Here is a 16,870-nt window from a genome sequence, read left to right on the forward strand (position 1 = left end):
AATCAATGAGAAGTCTGGCATGTTTTCCATATTTTTGCAAACTTCTTTAATGTCTGGCTCAACAGAGGACAGCTGTATTCTCATATCTGCTTCTGCATTCAATCTGTTGTTTTGGTTGAAGTATATGAAGAAAATCTGGCCTCACCCAGATAAGTAGTTGGAATGGGGAGGAATATTTTAATAGGCAAATCATAACGAATATTGGGAAAATACTGTGACCTCATGGACCCCCTGAAAGGGTCGTGGGGTTCACAGACTACTTTGAAACTGCAAGCTTAGAGAACAGCAGCGTCTGACCTAGGGTGAAGGCCGTGTGAGTGAAGAGGATGGGATTTTCATTTGTACATCCCCCAGTGACATATTCATAACAGGCACTGAGTATGTGAATTGAATTTATGCTCTCCTGTTCTATTTCATATTCTAGGTACCTGTATATACATTTTTTCCACCCCCAATGCCCATGAGACCAGCTCACTGAAGGCAAGAATTGTGATTCCAATAAAGGCCTTGGACTTAATAAATAATTATCAAATCACCTAATTGTTCAATGTGTGCATACCGTATTTCCCCAGGCTTCTTGTGGGCAGATGGTGGATCTGGCACTTCATAAGGCCTGGAATGGTGCTTGCTACCCGTGGCCTCCCCTGTCTCTGCTCCCTCCTTCCCCCACCTGAAGGCACCACATTTTGTAGTGGATGGAGCCTGGCTTTGGAATCACAAAGACCTGGCTTTGAATCCTAACTCAGTCACTAGCTGTGTGACCCTGGACAAGTCACTTGAGGGCTCTGTGCCTCGGTTTCTTCATTTGTAAAACAGGGGAGATGGGATAACCGGCCTCTAAGAGTCTTTCCATCTCTAAATCTATGATTCCATGGTGTTCTGCCTCTTGGGGTCCTTCCCTTCTCCAAGGCTCCCCTTGGACCCCAGAGACCAATGGTTAGCTCTCTCTCCTTTCTTCAATCGCTGTATATTTACTTAGTTGTCTTGTATTTCGTTTTCATTTATTTAGTCACCATGTAGTCAATTTGTATCCTTTCCTCAATGCCCACTTTCTACACACTCCCAGGAGAATGAAAGCTCCACCAAGGACTAGAGCTGCTGGCTAGAGCAGTGTGTAGAGCGCCAGGCCTGGACTCGGGAAGACTCGAGTTTAAGTGGAGCCTAGGACACTTCCCAGCTGGGTGACCCTGGGCAAGTCACTTCACCCTGTTTGCCTCAGTTTCCTCATCTGAAAAATGAGCTGGAGAAGAAAATGGCAAAACACTCCAGTGTCTTTGACCCCCAAATGGGGTCACGAAGAGTCGGATGTGATTGAAACGACCCAACAATGGCAAGGTCTAGTTTTTGGTTGTGCCTTTGCTCCCCCCTCCCCCCAACTGCAAAGCACATGCCCCGAGTGTCATAAGAGCCCAACACAGGCAGCAGCAGCCTGGCGTTACTGTGCTTGAAGTCGAGAGGCGTGAGTTCAAATCCAGCGTGTGTTAAGGGGTGGGGGGGGGTGAGGGGGACATCGGGGTCACCTTGGTCCAACCCCATGAGGAGGAGGCCCGGGGAGGGGACATGGCCTGATAAACTTAGGAGTTGGGGCATTTTTTAGATTAGAAACTGAGGCCCGGAGAGAAGAGATTCGCCCAAAGAGACACAAGGCTGCTCCCCGAGGACCTGAACCCCGGTCCTCTGGTCCCCCCTCCCCCTTCATTCCTCTTTTCCGTGGGATCCCACAAGAATCCCTTCTCGGAACAGACACAGACTCGAGGGCGCGGGCACGCCCCTTCCCTTCCCCTCCCCGCCAGCTCCCCCTCCCCCGAGGCCACAGAAGCACGGGCGCCCCCTCTCAGGCCCAGGGCCCTCCACTGCCCAGCTCCCCACCCCGGGCAGGCAGGCAGACGGCTCCCCGACCTCCCAGGGGCAGGGGGCCCGGCCAGCGAAGGCGACGGCGGCGGCGGCGGCGGCGGCGGCGGCGTTACCTGCGCACAAGCTCCCTTTCTAAGCCCATGCGGCGGAGCGGCTCATGGGCGCCGCCATGTTGGGAAAGCAAAAACTTTATTGACAGCGGGAGCCGTGCACACAGAGAAGGTGGGGCCGAGGAGGAGGCGGGGCCGGGGAAGAGGCGGGGCCAAAGCTTCCTTGAGACCTCAGTTCTCCAGCTCCGGGACCTGAGCCCTCGTGGGATAGACTAGCGGGGCAGCAGCCCCTTCCATCCTCCGGGGTCCCCGCCCCCAGGGTGGGGATAGCAGCGTAGGGAACTTAGAAGCCGTTGAGTCCGACCCCCCTCATTTTGCATTTGAGGAAACTGGGCACACAGAAGCACTAGCTAGCATTTCTAAAGCGATATAAGGTTTGCAGAGCTCCTTGCTTTTGTTACCTCATTTGATCCTCCCGGCAACCCAGGATAACCAAGAATATCCCCTTTTACAGCTGAGGAAACTGAGGCTCGCAGTGATCTCTCCACTGTCCCGTATTCCAATGATCCATCCATGCCAGGCAGGGCTCTGCAGTAGGACCGGGAGACCTGGGCTCCGTACCCTCTATCTCTTGTTAAGTAGCTGCATGTGTGACCTTTGGAAAATTAGGATCTCCCTAGGCCTGAATTTCTTCATCTGTAAAATGAGGTTGGACTAGGGGGCAGCTTGGTGGTGCAGTGGATAGAGCACCGGCCCTGGATTTAGGAAGACCTGAGTTCGACCGGCCTCAGACACTTAACAATTACTAGCTGTGTGACCCTGGGCCAGTTTAACCCCAATTGCCTCACCAAAAAAAAAAAAAAATTAAGTTGGACTAGAGGAGCAGTACAGTGCTGTTGGTTTTTATCCTTCAATTCTCCAAGAGGACATGGGATAGAGATGGCTCCAGATGTTTACTGGCCCAGAGTCGCACAGCTAGTAAGTGTCTGAGGTGAGATTCGAACTCAGGTCCTCCCAACTTCAGGGCCAGTGCTTTATCTGCCCACAGCGGAAAGAATATCCACCAGGAAGGATGAACTCTGGACTTGTGGTTTCATTGTCCCTCCAAGCCACTGCTTTCAATTGGTCATCCAGTCTTAAAGAGTTGCTTGCCGAGGGTGGCTAGGTGGCCCAGTGGATAAAGCACCGGCCCTGGATTCAGGAGTACCTGAGTTCAAATCCGGCCTCAGACACTTGACACTTACTAGCTGGGTGACCCTGGGCAAGTCACTTAACCCTCATTGCCCAGCAAAAAAAAAAAAAAAAGAGTCGCTTGAGGGGTTTAAGAGGATCTGTGGTCTGAGTTAGGATTTGAATCCAGCTCTTCCTCACTCTGAAGCCACCTCTCTATCCACTAACCCATGCTGCCTTTGTCAGGAAACTTGGTGTTGAAAGAGGTTCTGATGTCAGAACCCTGTTAGTTCAGGTACAACTCTGGGATGAAATGGGAGGGACACTCTTAAGTTACTGAACCATTGACAAGAGGAAGTTGACTATGTTCTAACACAGCAAAGCTATATACCAAGAACACGGTGGTGTTGGGCTTCTAGAGACTCAGTCTCCTTTGTCCCTGCCTGTCTGCATTGGGAAATGGGTTTGGTTGGCAGGTATGGTGACTCTTGTGGTCTTTAGTCCAGCAAGTCAGAGAAGCCCCAACTCCTCATGGATAGGACTTTTTATGCCCTTATGTGACCAGGAGGCTGTTTGAAGGCGGGGTCTGTCTTTCACCTCTTTTTGTATCCCCATCACGTAAGGGAAATGTGCCTGGCACATTTTTGTCATTGTGATTGTTCAATCATTCATTTGTGTCCGATTCTAAAGTCCACGGGGTTTTCTTGGCAAAGACACTAGAGTTGTTTGCTATTTCCTTCTCCAATGTGTTCCCATTTTATAGAGGAGGAACTGAGTTGAATGGGGGTTAAATGACTTGCCCAGGGTCATACAACTAGTAAGTATCTGAGGCTGAATTTGAACTCAGGTCCTCCAGACTCCAGGTTCTATCCACTGTATCACCTAGCTGCCCCCTGGCACATAATAGATGTTTAATACATGTTTACTGATTGATTGATCAAGAAAGGCAACAACAAGTTCAGTCCCAGGGGGAGTTTGGTTGCCTTTTAGGAAAAACTAATCCACATGGGAGGTGGGGGTGGAAAAGGGAACCATGATCCTATGTGGGTCCAAATCTGGCTACCATCATTACCCTTAAGACTTTGGATGAGTCATTTTAACTTCTTTGGGCCTCAGTTTCCTCATATTTAAATGAAAAGGTTAACTTAGATGGCTTTTAAAGTTCCCTTTAAGATATAAATCTATGACCCTATAAACTTCAAAGGCCATTTCTTCTCTGATCACCTATGGTTCTATGATGCATTCACATTAATTGGGCAAAACTTTGATGAGTATACATATACATATTGAGCTATGTAAAGCTAAATGTGACCAACAAGAGAAGAGAAGAATCTGGGTGATTTAATCCAAAAAATCAGTTCTCGAGAAGTAATCCATGAAGGATTTGTATAATATTTCTGCATTTCTCATTTTTTATGAGATTTTCATGTCCTCAGACACGATCGATTTTGGGGAAGGTGACGTGCATAGCTGAGTATATGTATACTCCTTCCTATATCCATTCAATAATGGCCAGAAGTCTATCATATCTAATTTTTCTAAAATTCTATTCAGGTCATTTAAATTTCTTTATTGGTTTTTTGGGGTTTTTTTTGGTTAAAGTTATCTAGGACTGATAGGGGTATGCACTGCCTACTACATGGTAAGCATTATCTAAATGCTTATTCCCTTCCCCCTACTCTTTGTTTATTTCTACATGTAATTTGTTTAGTTTTTCCTTTAAGTGCTTAGAAGTTATTCCATATGCATATGCCATATATACATATGTTAAACACAGTTCTTGGCACATAGATGCTTGATCAATGTTTATTAACTGATTGTTAAGTATTGAAATCCATCCACTGAAATTCATTCATTGTTTCAGCAAAATGTATTCCCCACTCCTTATCTCTTTTAATTAAGTCTACTTTTGATGTTACCTTGTCTGAAATAATAATTTCTACCTTGGGTTTTTTGTGTTCAACTCCCATATAACAGATTTTGTTCCAACTCCTTCTTTTACCCCGTGTGAATATTTATGTTGCAAATATGTTTCTGATAAACATATTGTTGGATTTTGTTTTCTAATCCATTCTGCTATCCACTTCTGTTTTATGGGTGAGTTCATCCCATTCACATTTACAATTGTGACAGCTAATTGCTTTCTCCCCCTCTATTCTACTCTTCTTTACACTTTTCTTTTCCTATTTCAAGTTATTATTCTTTCTTTTTTCTTTTAATATTCTCTTCACTATCTTCTTTCCAGGCTTAGGGTTTGTTTTGCTTATGACTAATCCCTCCCTGGATCTTCCCTTTCTATTACATTTCCCTTGCCCTTCTTCTTGTTCCTATCTGTATCCCTGTGGAGTTGAATGTATTTCTACAACAAAATCTTTATGTATGTGTGTGCGTGCTCTGCCCTCTTTTGATCAGCTTAAGTGAAATGAGACATACAAATATATATTTGTACACAGCCATAGATGAAATTTGTTTTGCTCACTTATTGTTGCAAGAAATTTGGTTGTTTTCTTTCTTTCTTTCCAATGAAGTGTGGGGAGGGAGGGAGACAAAATAGATTCCTGTTAATTTTTTTTTTTAATGGAGAGATGGGAGGGAAAAGACAGATGTGGAATGTTGCCTGAATTTTCAGATGAGATCACTGCATTATTTCATTTTTTCCTTACCTCTTTTTATTTGATACAAGAATGCATTGCTGTCACAAAGTGGGAGTAATCTGTAAATATTTGTAAAGTAAAAAAATATATCAAAAAACTTAAAAAACAAAAAAAGAAGTGAGGCATTGCAGATTCCTGGGAGAAATCACAAGAACCAAGGCAGAGGTTTTGGCGGCTGTGATGCAAAGCAGACGATGCAGAAACTGAAATCCTTTCTTACCTTAGAAGATGAGTTTTCTGAGGATTTGTTCCTTTGTTCCTTATTCCATTTACCAAAAGTGTGTTATGAGAGAATAGCCACACATTAGTATGGGAGGTTAAATAGGGCCCCTCTGAATGATTTTTCCTGTTACTTATTTCATTATTCTGACCAATTAATTTTTTTCTATTTTAAAAAAAAAGGGCAAATGATTAGAGCCTGTGTATTTCACTGGACTGCATGATTTTAAAACATCTTTGTTGATATCGCTTGCTTTTACATTGTATTATTTTCTGAATGGGCAGGTAATTGGTGCAGTAGATGGAGCCCTGGGCCTAAAGTCAGGAAGAGTTGAGTTCAAATCCAGCTGAGAACTTACTGGCTGTGTGACCCTGGACAAGTCACTTTACCCTGTTTGCCTCAGTTTCCATGTCTGTAAAATGAGCTGGAGAAGGAAATGGAAAACCACTCCAGTATCTTTGCTAAGAAAATCCCAAATGGGATTACCAAAAGTTGGACATAACTAAAAATGACTGAAGTGAAATTTTCTGAATATATGCCTCTCCTTTACTCACAGCAAGCCATCCATTATGAATAAAGACTTACTCAAGACCAAGAGGGATTCAAAACAGTGAAGGAAGTAAAAAAAAACCATACTTAAGTTTGAGAAGTAAGAAGTCAAAGAAATGTAAATGTATACTCCCACCAAAGCCCTACTTAAAAAAAAAATTAAAGATTTACTATGAGGCCCCAAAGGATATTATACAATAGTGGAGGTTGGAAAAAGAGGGACATAACAAAATAGGATTATGAAGATCAATAGTCCACAGCTTATAAAAGTTAGTCATTGAATTCAGGTCTTCTAGAAGCTAGTTAATGCTGCCCCATGTAGCCAATTGGAATCTGCTTTAGCAGATCTCACTTTGCCCTATAAAAGTTTGAGTGTAAGCAAGCTATTTAATTCTTCTGCTCAGTCATCTTGAGTCACTTTGCCTTCAACCCCTGGCTGTGCTAACTTATCCTCTCCCCTCACCCAAGATTTTTGGCAAGAAATAACTCTTTACTGCTTGTGCCACATACTCCTCCCTAGAACACCAGTAGTTTTTATACTTCTTGGAATTCTGCATACTCTAGATCCATGATTATCTCATCCTGGGGTGGGGATGAGCTTGAATTCCTGGAGGCTTCCATCAGAAAACAAACTCTGCTTTAAGGGTCTCCTTTCTGTCTCTCCTCAATAACCAACTCATCTAAATTCAGAGACAAATGGGCAGGTTAGCCACAGGGTGACCAAGTTTTTGGCCAGAGCAATTCTCAAAGACCTGAGAAGGCTGAGCATCAAAGAAGTTGTGTCCAAGGACCAGTGAAAGAAGTAACTTGAACTCAGAGGTGAAGTTTAAAATTATTATCTGTAGCTTTTAAGAGAACCTAATAATTAATGACTTTTCATTGAAAGTTTCATTTCTCAAGAAAAAACAAACAAAAGAAAACAACAACAAAAAGAAAGTCTCGTTTTTCTTTGTTGGATAGGGATAATGACAAAAAAACCCAGCTCCTTCCCAACACCCAGAGCAGTAGCAAAACCTTCTTGCCTCCTTTCCCCCAAGGCAACCAAAGATTTGGAAGTCTTGGGTTACTAAATAGCCATATCAGCAAGTACTTTTTGGTTGAATTCTGACACTTGATTAGACTGACAATAAATGACTTCTTGGAAAGCAGCTGTAATTTGATTATCTTAAATGTTCATATTTTTCTTTGGTCTTATGCCATTGATACATTTCTGTCATTCTTTTTTTGAGGCAATGGGGATTAAGTGACTTGCCCAGAGTCACACAGCTAGTGTCTGAGGCTGGATTTGAACTCAGGTCCTCCTGACTCCAGGCCTGGTGCTATATCCAATGCACCATCTAGTTGTCCCCATTGGTACATTTCTTGAAGGCTCTTTTCCCAGCCCTGATAGCCCACCTGTAACATCAATTCTTCCTTGAAGGAAGATAGGTACTAGAGATACTGGACTATCAATCCCTCAGGGGTACTGAACTGTCACCATGATAAAGGATTTAGGACATGGCAGTGTGAGAGTGCCTGAGGTTTGTCACAGTGCTTTTTTCAGCTGGAGTCTAACACGTTTCTTTCCTGAAGGATGTTGACTTTCGGCTAGGATTGGCAGAAGACTCTTCTCTGACTTTTCAGCCTCACTCAGAGGTTTATCTCTATTAAGCTGGATGTGGGAAGGTCTGGCCACTCCAGATGAACAATCTTTCCTTCTGAGCAAGTTCCCTAAGTGAGGGATTCTACCTTTATTTCTGCTGATCACCCTCATTGTTATACTTCCCCGATTCGCTAAGAGTGGATGGGAGTAAAGGTACTGAGGCAGTCTGTTTAGAGAGGCAAGCCATTGTTTCTGCTGGCCTTTTTCCCCCCCTCTGGATCAATGAGGGTTAAGTGACTTGCCCAGGATCACACAGCTAGTAAGTATCAAGTGTCTAAGGTTGGATTTGAACTCAAGTCCTCCTGAATCCAGGACTGGTGCTTTATCCACTATACCACCTAGCTGCCCCTCTGCTGGCCTTTTTTTAAGAAGTTGAACCATTCAAAGTAGAGAGTGCTTCTTCTCCATCTGAAAGAGAGTCTTTTTACTTTCCAATGTCTCTGTTTTTGCCTCTTCCTTCCTACCTTGTTTTACCAAAGTCCTACATCCATAAAAGGTAGGCTTCAAGAGGGATTGTTGTTGTTATTGTCATTGTTCTTCTTGTTGTTGTTGAATTGTGTCCAACTCTCATGACCCCATTTGAGGTTTTCTTGGCAGTGATACTGGAATGGTTTGCCATTTCCTTCCTAGCTGCCCAAGGCACTAATAAATTTTTGTCATTGAATCCCCAGTTCCTGATATATAGTAAGTACTTAGAAAATGCTTGTTGATGGATGCAAGGATAAAATGACAAATAACAAATCCAAAATAAATAAATAATCAATCAAGATAGCAAATGCTAAGTACTCAAAGTAAAAAAAGGAATAATTAGAGATTTCCCTAAAAGTAGAAGAACATAAGGAATTTGGGGAGAAAGATGGGCATTGCAAAGGAAGACCAGTTGGTCCTACGCTTTTTTTGTGTGTGTGCAGGGCACTGAGGGCTAGTGCTTTTTATCCACTGTGCCACCTAGCTGTCCCCAGGTCCTACTCTTCTAACCATAGCATGACGGAGTAGTTAATGTACTGAGCTTGGAGTCAGTAGTGCTGGGTCTAAATGTGACTTCAGATATATATCAGTTGTGTTACCTTGGATCCAGAATTTCCCTTCTTAGAGCCTCAGTTTTCCCCCTCTGTAAAATGCAGATACTAGAACCTTCTTCATGGATTGATTGTTGAAGAAGGAATTAAATTGCAAACCTTGAAGTGCTACAGAAATGTGAGTTGTTGTCAGTATTGTTCTCCTCTTGGGGTTTAGAGGGTTTCTTCCTGTATTTGGCTTAGTTTTGATTTGAACTCTTCAGGACTGAAGCCTTTCTCTGGTCAATGACATCATTGCTAAAGGTTTCCATGGTGAGGGCACTTTTCTTTCCCTCCACAAGCCTTCCAATGTGTTTACCGGGCTTCTTTTAACATCAGGCTTCAGCCTGAATTATTGAATAGGTCTCATCTCTTTTGCCTCTACCTATTTTTACATCCATCCTTTCACCCTTTCTACTTTTGTCTTGTTTCATTTATTCATTCATTCATTCATTGAGCACCTACTATGTGTAAGACATTGCACTAGTCTCTGGAACATATAAAAGAAGGAAAGATAGAAAGGAAGAAAGGAAGAAAAGAAAGAAAGAAAGAATGAAAGAAAGAAAGAAAGAGAAAGAAGAAGGAAGGAAGGAAGGAAGGGGAAAGAAAGAAAAAGAGGAAGGAAGAAGAAAGAAAGAAAGAGAGAGAAAGGAAGAAAAATTATAGTATTAGCCCTTAATGAGCTTTCTGAAACAAAATCTATTTGCTTCTCTTTAATCCAGTACCTCCACTAGATAAAGAATCAATGTGATATGAACACCTAGTAAAGGTGTATCACCAAGTGGTTTAATCCTAATTCACTTGCTCTCACACTCACCATAATGGCTATTCCAAACCTTTTGAAGCCTCCTCAAGATTCCCAGGGCATCTATTCCCCACCCCCACCCCCAACCTGAGGACCTCAGTTTATACTTCCCTGAAAACCCTGAGGCCATTCACTGACAGCTGCATTCTCTCCCCTCCTCGTCTCACATTTCCCCCTACTAGGTCATCTCTCATCCCTGTCTCACACAGAGATGGCATTTCTTGCCAAGCAAGCCTCTCTCAAGTGATCCCAGCTCCTTCCATCTCATCTCATATTCTTCAACAGATTGCTGCTCCTGGCAAATCCCCTCATTCTAGTCTCTCCTTCTATCCTCAGGCTTCTTACCTGCTGCCTACAAACGTGCCCATGTCTTCCCTATCTTTCAAAACCCTTACTTGTTTTGAACACCTGCTAAAGTCCTTTATCTCTCCTCCCTTATCAGCTAAAATCCTTGATAATCAGTCCCTCAGCCTCCTCTCCTTCCACGTGATTCCCAAGCCTCTGCTATCTGGCTCGACCTCATCGTTCAACCAGAACTGCCCTTTCCAAAATTACCAATGATCTCTTAATTGTTCAATCAAATTTCCTTCCTGTCCTCTTGTTGTTCATCCCCTTCTCCTCTCTAAGTTTTCATGACTCTTTTTTCTCCTGGTTCTCCTCCTACCTATGGCTCCTTTCCAGTTTCCTTTGATGAATCTTCAACCAAGTCCCACCCACTAACTATGGGTGTCTTCCAAAGCTGTGTTCCAGGCCCCTCCTTTTTCTCCCTCTCACTTGGTGATCTTATCAAATCCCATGAGTTTAGGGCAGCTAGGTGACACAGTGGATAGTGCACCGGCCCTGGAGTCAGGAGGACCTGAGTTCAAATCCAACTTCAGACACATGACACTTACTAGCTGTGTGACCCTGGGCAAGTCACTTAACCCCAATTGCCCCATCAAAAAAACCCACCACCACCACCAACAAAATCCCATGGGTTCAATTATTATCTTTATGAAAATGATTCCCAGAACTATGCGTCCACCCTTGAGCTCCAGTACCTTATCAACAGCTGCCTTCGGACAGGAAGTCCTGTAGGCATCTGAAATGCAATATTTTAAAAAACTGAACTCACACCTCTCCCCCACCCCCACTTCACAACCTCTCCATGCTTTCAGACTTCCCTATTACTGTCCAGGGGCGCTTACTCTTCCATTCACCCAGGTCCAATAGGTCAGTTCCTTCTTGAATCCCTCCCTCATGCTCACCTCACATTCAAACCATTGACAAAGCTTATTTTTACCTTCACAGCATCTCTCATATATGTCCCCTTCTCTCTTCTCACATAGTTGAGACTATTGCAGTCACCTTCTCATGGGTCTCCCTGCCTCGATTCTCTCCCTACATCAACCTGTCCTCTACTCAGTTGCCAAAGAGATTTTTCTTATACCGCACTTCTACTCAATAAGCTCAAGTGGCTCCCTTTAATTCCCAGAATCTGATATAAACTCCTGTTTGACTTTTTTTGGGGGGGGCGGGGTGCGGGGCAATGAGGGTTAAGTGACTTGCCCAAGGTCAGTCACACAGCTAGTAAGTGTCAAGTGTCTGAGGCCAGATTTGAACTCAGGTCCTCCTAAATTCAGGACCAGTGCTCTATCCACTGTGCCACCTATCTGCACCCCCCCCCCCATTTGATTTTTTAAAGCCCTTCACAACCTGGCCCCTTCCTGTGGTTGTTGTTGTTGAGTCATGTCCTATTCTCCATGACCCCATTTCGGATTTTCTTGACAAAGATACTGTAATACGTTGCCATTTCCTTCTCCAGCCCATTTTACAGATGAGGAAACTGAGGCAAATCGGGCTCAGTGACTTGCCCAAGGTCACACAGCTAGTAAATGTCTGAGGCCAGATGTGAATTCAGGAAGATGAACCTTCCTGATTCCAGGCCTAGTGTTCCATGCATCACCTAGCAGGCTCCTTTCTACCTTTGCAATATTTGTACACTTTTTCTCCCTTCTCTGTACTCACCATCTTAAGACACTGGCCTTTTTATTGTTCTTTGAACATGATACTCCATCTCTGACTCTGCCTCCTGGCTTCCCTTCAAAGTTCAGCTCAAATCTGGCCTTCTCCAGTAAGCCATTCCTAGTATCCCCTCCCTTCTTCCCACCACTGGCAGTGCCTTCCCTCTGAGCCATCTCTCATTTACACTGTATATATCTTATATGCACATATCATGTATGCTTGCATGTTGTCACCTTTATTAGAACATTAGTTTCTTGATGGCAAGGACCTTGTTTTTGCCTTTCTTTGTATACTCTGTGCCTGGTATGCAGTAGGCACTTCAGAAAAGCTTGTTGTTGTTATTGAACAAGCATTTCTCCTCATCTTCACCACAACCCTGTATGTGAAGTGGGTAGTATTATTTTTCAGAGAAGGAACCTGAGGCTCTGAGAGTTTAAGTGAAGGTCAGCTTGTCATAGAATGATCAATGTAGCATTCTATGGGATTTTAGCCAAGTCTCTTTGCCTCAGTTCCTTCAGATGTAAAATGAGAAGACTTGGGGTCACTTGCAGCCAGCTCATCTAGTCCCACCTTCTGATTTTACAGCTAAAGTAATCAAAACATAGAGAGGGGAAGGGACTTGACCAAGATATCACAGTAACAGGGGTAGAATTTGAACTGAGGTCCTTGGATTTCAGGTCTACTGCTGCCTTCTCTTCTTCATTTGGTCAGCATCTCCCCAATCCCCCCAGCCTCAGTTTCCTCTGGGCATCAGCCCCTTCCTCTCACTTGGTCCTCTTCCTGTTCATCCTTCACCCTTAGCCTCTTTTCAGCCCCTTTCCTGCCTCCCGAGTTTCAGCCCCTTCTGACTAAACCTGTCAGGGATTAGTCATGCTGGATTAATTTAGGCAATATTAAAAAAAAATTACTCTGAAGATGGCAGATTTTGCTGAGTGCTTCCAGGAGTCACTTCAAACCTTTTCTCTTTTAAGAGTCTCATTTAAATCAGTGTAGCTCAAAATATCAGCTTTCTATGGCTTTTCTTTCTCCTTCTATCTCTTTTTGTTTTCCATCCTTTATTTGTTGTTCAGTTGTATCTGACTCTTTATGACCCCATTTGGGGTTTTCCTTTGCAAGGATACTAGAGTGGCTTGCTATTTCTTTCTCCAACTCATTTTACATATGAGGAAACTGAGGTAAACAGGGTTAAATGACTTGCCCAGGGTCACACAGCCAGTAAGTACCTGAGACCAGATTTGGACTCAGGAAGATGAGTCTCCCTGACTCCAGGTCAGGTACTCTATAAGTGGACCACCTAGCTCCTCCATTTGACTGATTTACACAGGAAGGAGGGCTTTATTCCTTGGCCTCCTATTTTCCCTACCTGTAAAAATCAGACCAACATCCTTACCACTTACCACACTGGATTGATGTGGGCTCATTAGAAACAATTTGTAAGTGGAATATTAATAAATAATTCTAACCTGACATTTCCTTCCCTGCTTTTTTGACCTTTCCAGAAATAAATCATGGGGGCAGGCCTCAGAATTCTCACCCTGGATGTAAATTACCAGGCCCTGGTTTAAAAGAATCTCCTGGGGCTAGCTGGCATGCTTCTGCTATTTCACTGAAGGCAGACTCTAAGACACATGCTGTATGATATAAACTACTTTTTTCTAAAAGAAAAATAATTGACCAGCTCTCAGAATAAAGAGAACCAATAGGAGCATTCTGGTTGAGGTGTAGCCAGGAATAGAGACCCAACAAGCTTACTATGACTACCAGAAGGTGGGAAGTATAGATAGGGCTTAGGAACTCAATTGTATTCTCTTCTCTGCCTCTTCCACCATTGAATGATCCACGTAGATGTCTTTAGTCCCAGATAAACTATAAGCTTGTTGAGGGCAGAAACCTGGTCTTATATTTATATTATATTGTATTGTGTTGTGTTATGTTATGTTATATTATATTACGTTTATATTCCTCGCAGTATAGCACAGATGTTCAATAAATATTTGTTATGATTTGAAGAAATATTTATTATTAATAAATAAGGTCTTCTGAATTCTATCCATGGATATTTTATGGGAGAATCAAGGACAAAAGTTGTACACAACAAGAAGGGGTAGATGGGTTGCAATCTGCATTATGGAGGGACTATCTAACATGGAGTATTAGAAAGGACTCTGAAGTTCATCTAAACTAATGCCCTATATATTAAGTGTTTAATAAATGATTATTAAATTAAAGTAAACTGAGAGGCAGTGTGGAGTACTGGATAGAGAGCCTGGAATCAGAAAAACCTGGGGTAAAACCCCACCTCTGATGATTACTACTTGTGTGACTTTAGGCAAGGCATTTAATTTCCTTAGTTCTCAGTTTCCTTATCTGTAAAATGAGCACATTAGACCTGGTGGTCTTCTGGCTCTAATTATCTGATGCTATGAATCTGTTCTAGTCCCCTGTAGTTCAATGATTCAATGAATGTTCCTTAGACTCTCATCACAATGTTCAGAGTACTCTGTTATGCATTGTGGAAAACATTACATTTTAATAGGATGTGTTCCCTGCCTCCATGGAGCTTATAGTCTAGTAAGCATATCATTGATATTTCTTGGTGTGACAATTGGAGTGACACCACCTCCTGGAGAGTTACTGTAGGAAAGCTCTGCCATGAGGAGAAGGCTTCTGAGGGCAAGCCATGTGGCTTGGAAGGTCAGTTCCTTGGCATCAGGTAGTGACATTTGTTTGTGGGTACTGTCGTTCAAAGCTACCAGCCAATTAGCTTGGAGCTGTGTGTGCGTGTGGACAGGATGTTCCCGGTTTCACAGGAGGCTTATGGGACGAAGAAGGGTCGAGGTTGTCTCTCTCTCTCTCTCTCTCTCTCTCTCTCTCTCTCTCTTTCTCCAGGACCTCGTGGGGAGTGGAGCTAGAAATGCTGGCTCCCTGAGATAAATAGATGTAGGCATCTAAGCCTCTTTCTTTCTCTTCCCCAAATTCTTATGCTCCTTAATAAACCAGGAGCAGGTGAGTCAGATGCTTTCTGAAGGTCAACTCAAAGGTCATTTCATAGCCTCAGGAACCATGGATGAGCAATAATCTATCTGTCTGTCTATCTCTTCTGTCTATTCACCTATCTATCTATCTATCTATCTATTTATCTATCTATCTATCTATCTATCTATCTATCTATCTATCTATCTGTCTGTCTGTCTGTCTGTCTGTCTGTCTGTCTGTCTGTCTGTCTGTCTGTCTGTCTGTCTGTCTACTTCTCTATCTATCTATCTAGTTGTTGTTGTTGTTTTAAAGTGCTGGACATGAAAAGGTACCCAGTCTGAGTAATCCACATCTAGACATACAGCTTACTAATGATCTCCTTTTGTGGAACAATTGCTAGCAGATTTTCTGAAAGTTTCAAATCTATTATGAGTATAAAAAGGAGGAAAAAAAGAGATACTTGGAGTAGGACAGAGGGAGTCATCATGACTCAGCATCACAAGTTGACTTAGACACCAAGACAGAATTTTTAATCAAGCTTTAAATCTATTCATTACAGAGTATGATGGAGAGGGTTGGGGAGGGGGGATCTTTTTTGTTGTTGGAAGTATGCTTCATGCACTTTCCTGCCAGGTAAGATGCAATTCTATTTGTAGAAATCCTGAATTTTAAAAACAGCACAAACTGTGACACAAAGGCATTAAGACTCTGCTATTATTTGTGATGAGTGGAATGTAGATAAAGCATATTTCTTTGCAATGTTCTTAATGTCTTTAGGTCAGACAGTGAGTTTTGGCTGTTGTTCTTTTATTCTGAATTTCTCTTAGAGGATGAAGCATAGCATTTGGATGGACAGCCTATATAGCTATGTAAGATATATATGTCCATTGGAGTTGACTAACTGGAGACAGTTCAAGGGGAGGCATTGGTAGATATCACTGCAATCTTTCCCATCTCTTTCTTTTCTTTTCTTTTCTTTTGGAGGCAGAGTTAAGTGACATGCCCAGGGTCACACAGCTAGTAAGTGTTAAGTGTCTGAGGCCGGATTTGAACTCAGGTCCTCCTGACTCCAGGGTCAGTGCTCTATCCACTGTGCCACCTAGCTGCTCCTATCCATTTTCAAGGGAGATTGCAACCCAGCCTTGAGGAGCACAAGAGAGGGGCCATTAGGCTGCTCTGTTCTTTTCTAAGAGAGAGTCTTGTTCTCACCCTAGGAGAAATTCCTTCAAAGTCTCTAAGAAGGCAAATTGAACATCAGGGACATGCTGGCTTCTGTATATCTGCCACTTCTGAAGTCTGTCTTTCTTCATATATCTGGTTTGGAGAAAGTTTGGAGCTTTCTTGAAAACATGTCTCTCCTCTCCAAAGTTTTCATACCAACTCTGCCCTTTACACATTGACTCTCTCTCAACATTTTACCAATCTGGGGGCAGCTAGGTGGCACAGTGGATAAAGCACCGGCCCTGGATTCAGGAGGACCTGAGTTCAAATCTGGCCTCAGACACTTGACATTTACTAGCTGTGTGACCCTGGGCAAGTCATTGAACCCCAATTGCCTCACCAAAAAACAACAAAAAACAAAAACATTCTACCAATCTGGAGTCATACAAAATGCCCCAGACTTGGCTTGGTACTCAAGTAACATTCCTCCTGGACAAATATTTTATCTGTGTGTCCAGAATTTAAAAAAAAAGGAAGGAAATAGGCTAGAATCCTGTTCAGAAACTACACAGTACCTTCAATAACCCCCTAACTTCTGTCTGAAACAAAGGCTTATCATTTTAACACCAGCATAGCCCCAATTCTGTGCTTACAAGGACTGTTTTCAATCTTGGTGGTAACTCCAAAAATCTAACCTTTTGAGCTTAGAATTTCATCTGGGAAATCT

The 16,870-nt window shown here is 43.0% G+C and overlaps 1 protein-coding gene across 2 annotated transcripts in view; it reads right to left on the minus strand.

Annotated features, from left to right (window-relative positions):
* LARS2 (leucyl-tRNA synthetase 2, mitochondrial) overlaps positions 1-16,870 on the minus strand; it is a 343,246-nt gene that overhangs the window by 172,392 nt on the left and 153,984 nt on the right. Inside the window, exon 1 of one of the 2 annotated variants that reach the window (XM_043966868.1) lies at positions 1,968-2,052. The exons of the other annotated variant lie outside the window; for it this stretch is intronic. The gene's annotated coding sequence lies outside the window, so the exon portion shown is untranslated. Of the gene's footprint in view, positions 1-1,967; positions 2,053-16,870 lie in introns of those variants that run through there. 2 annotated transcript variants of the gene reach the window in all.

The sequence above is a fragment of the Dromiciops gliroides genome, chromosome 5 (genome assembly GCF_019393635.1).
Source record: "Dromiciops gliroides isolate mDroGli1 chromosome 5, mDroGli1.pri, whole genome shotgun sequence".
Lineage (NCBI taxonomy): Eukaryota > Metazoa > Chordata > Mammalia > Microbiotheria > Microbiotheriidae > Dromiciops > Dromiciops gliroides.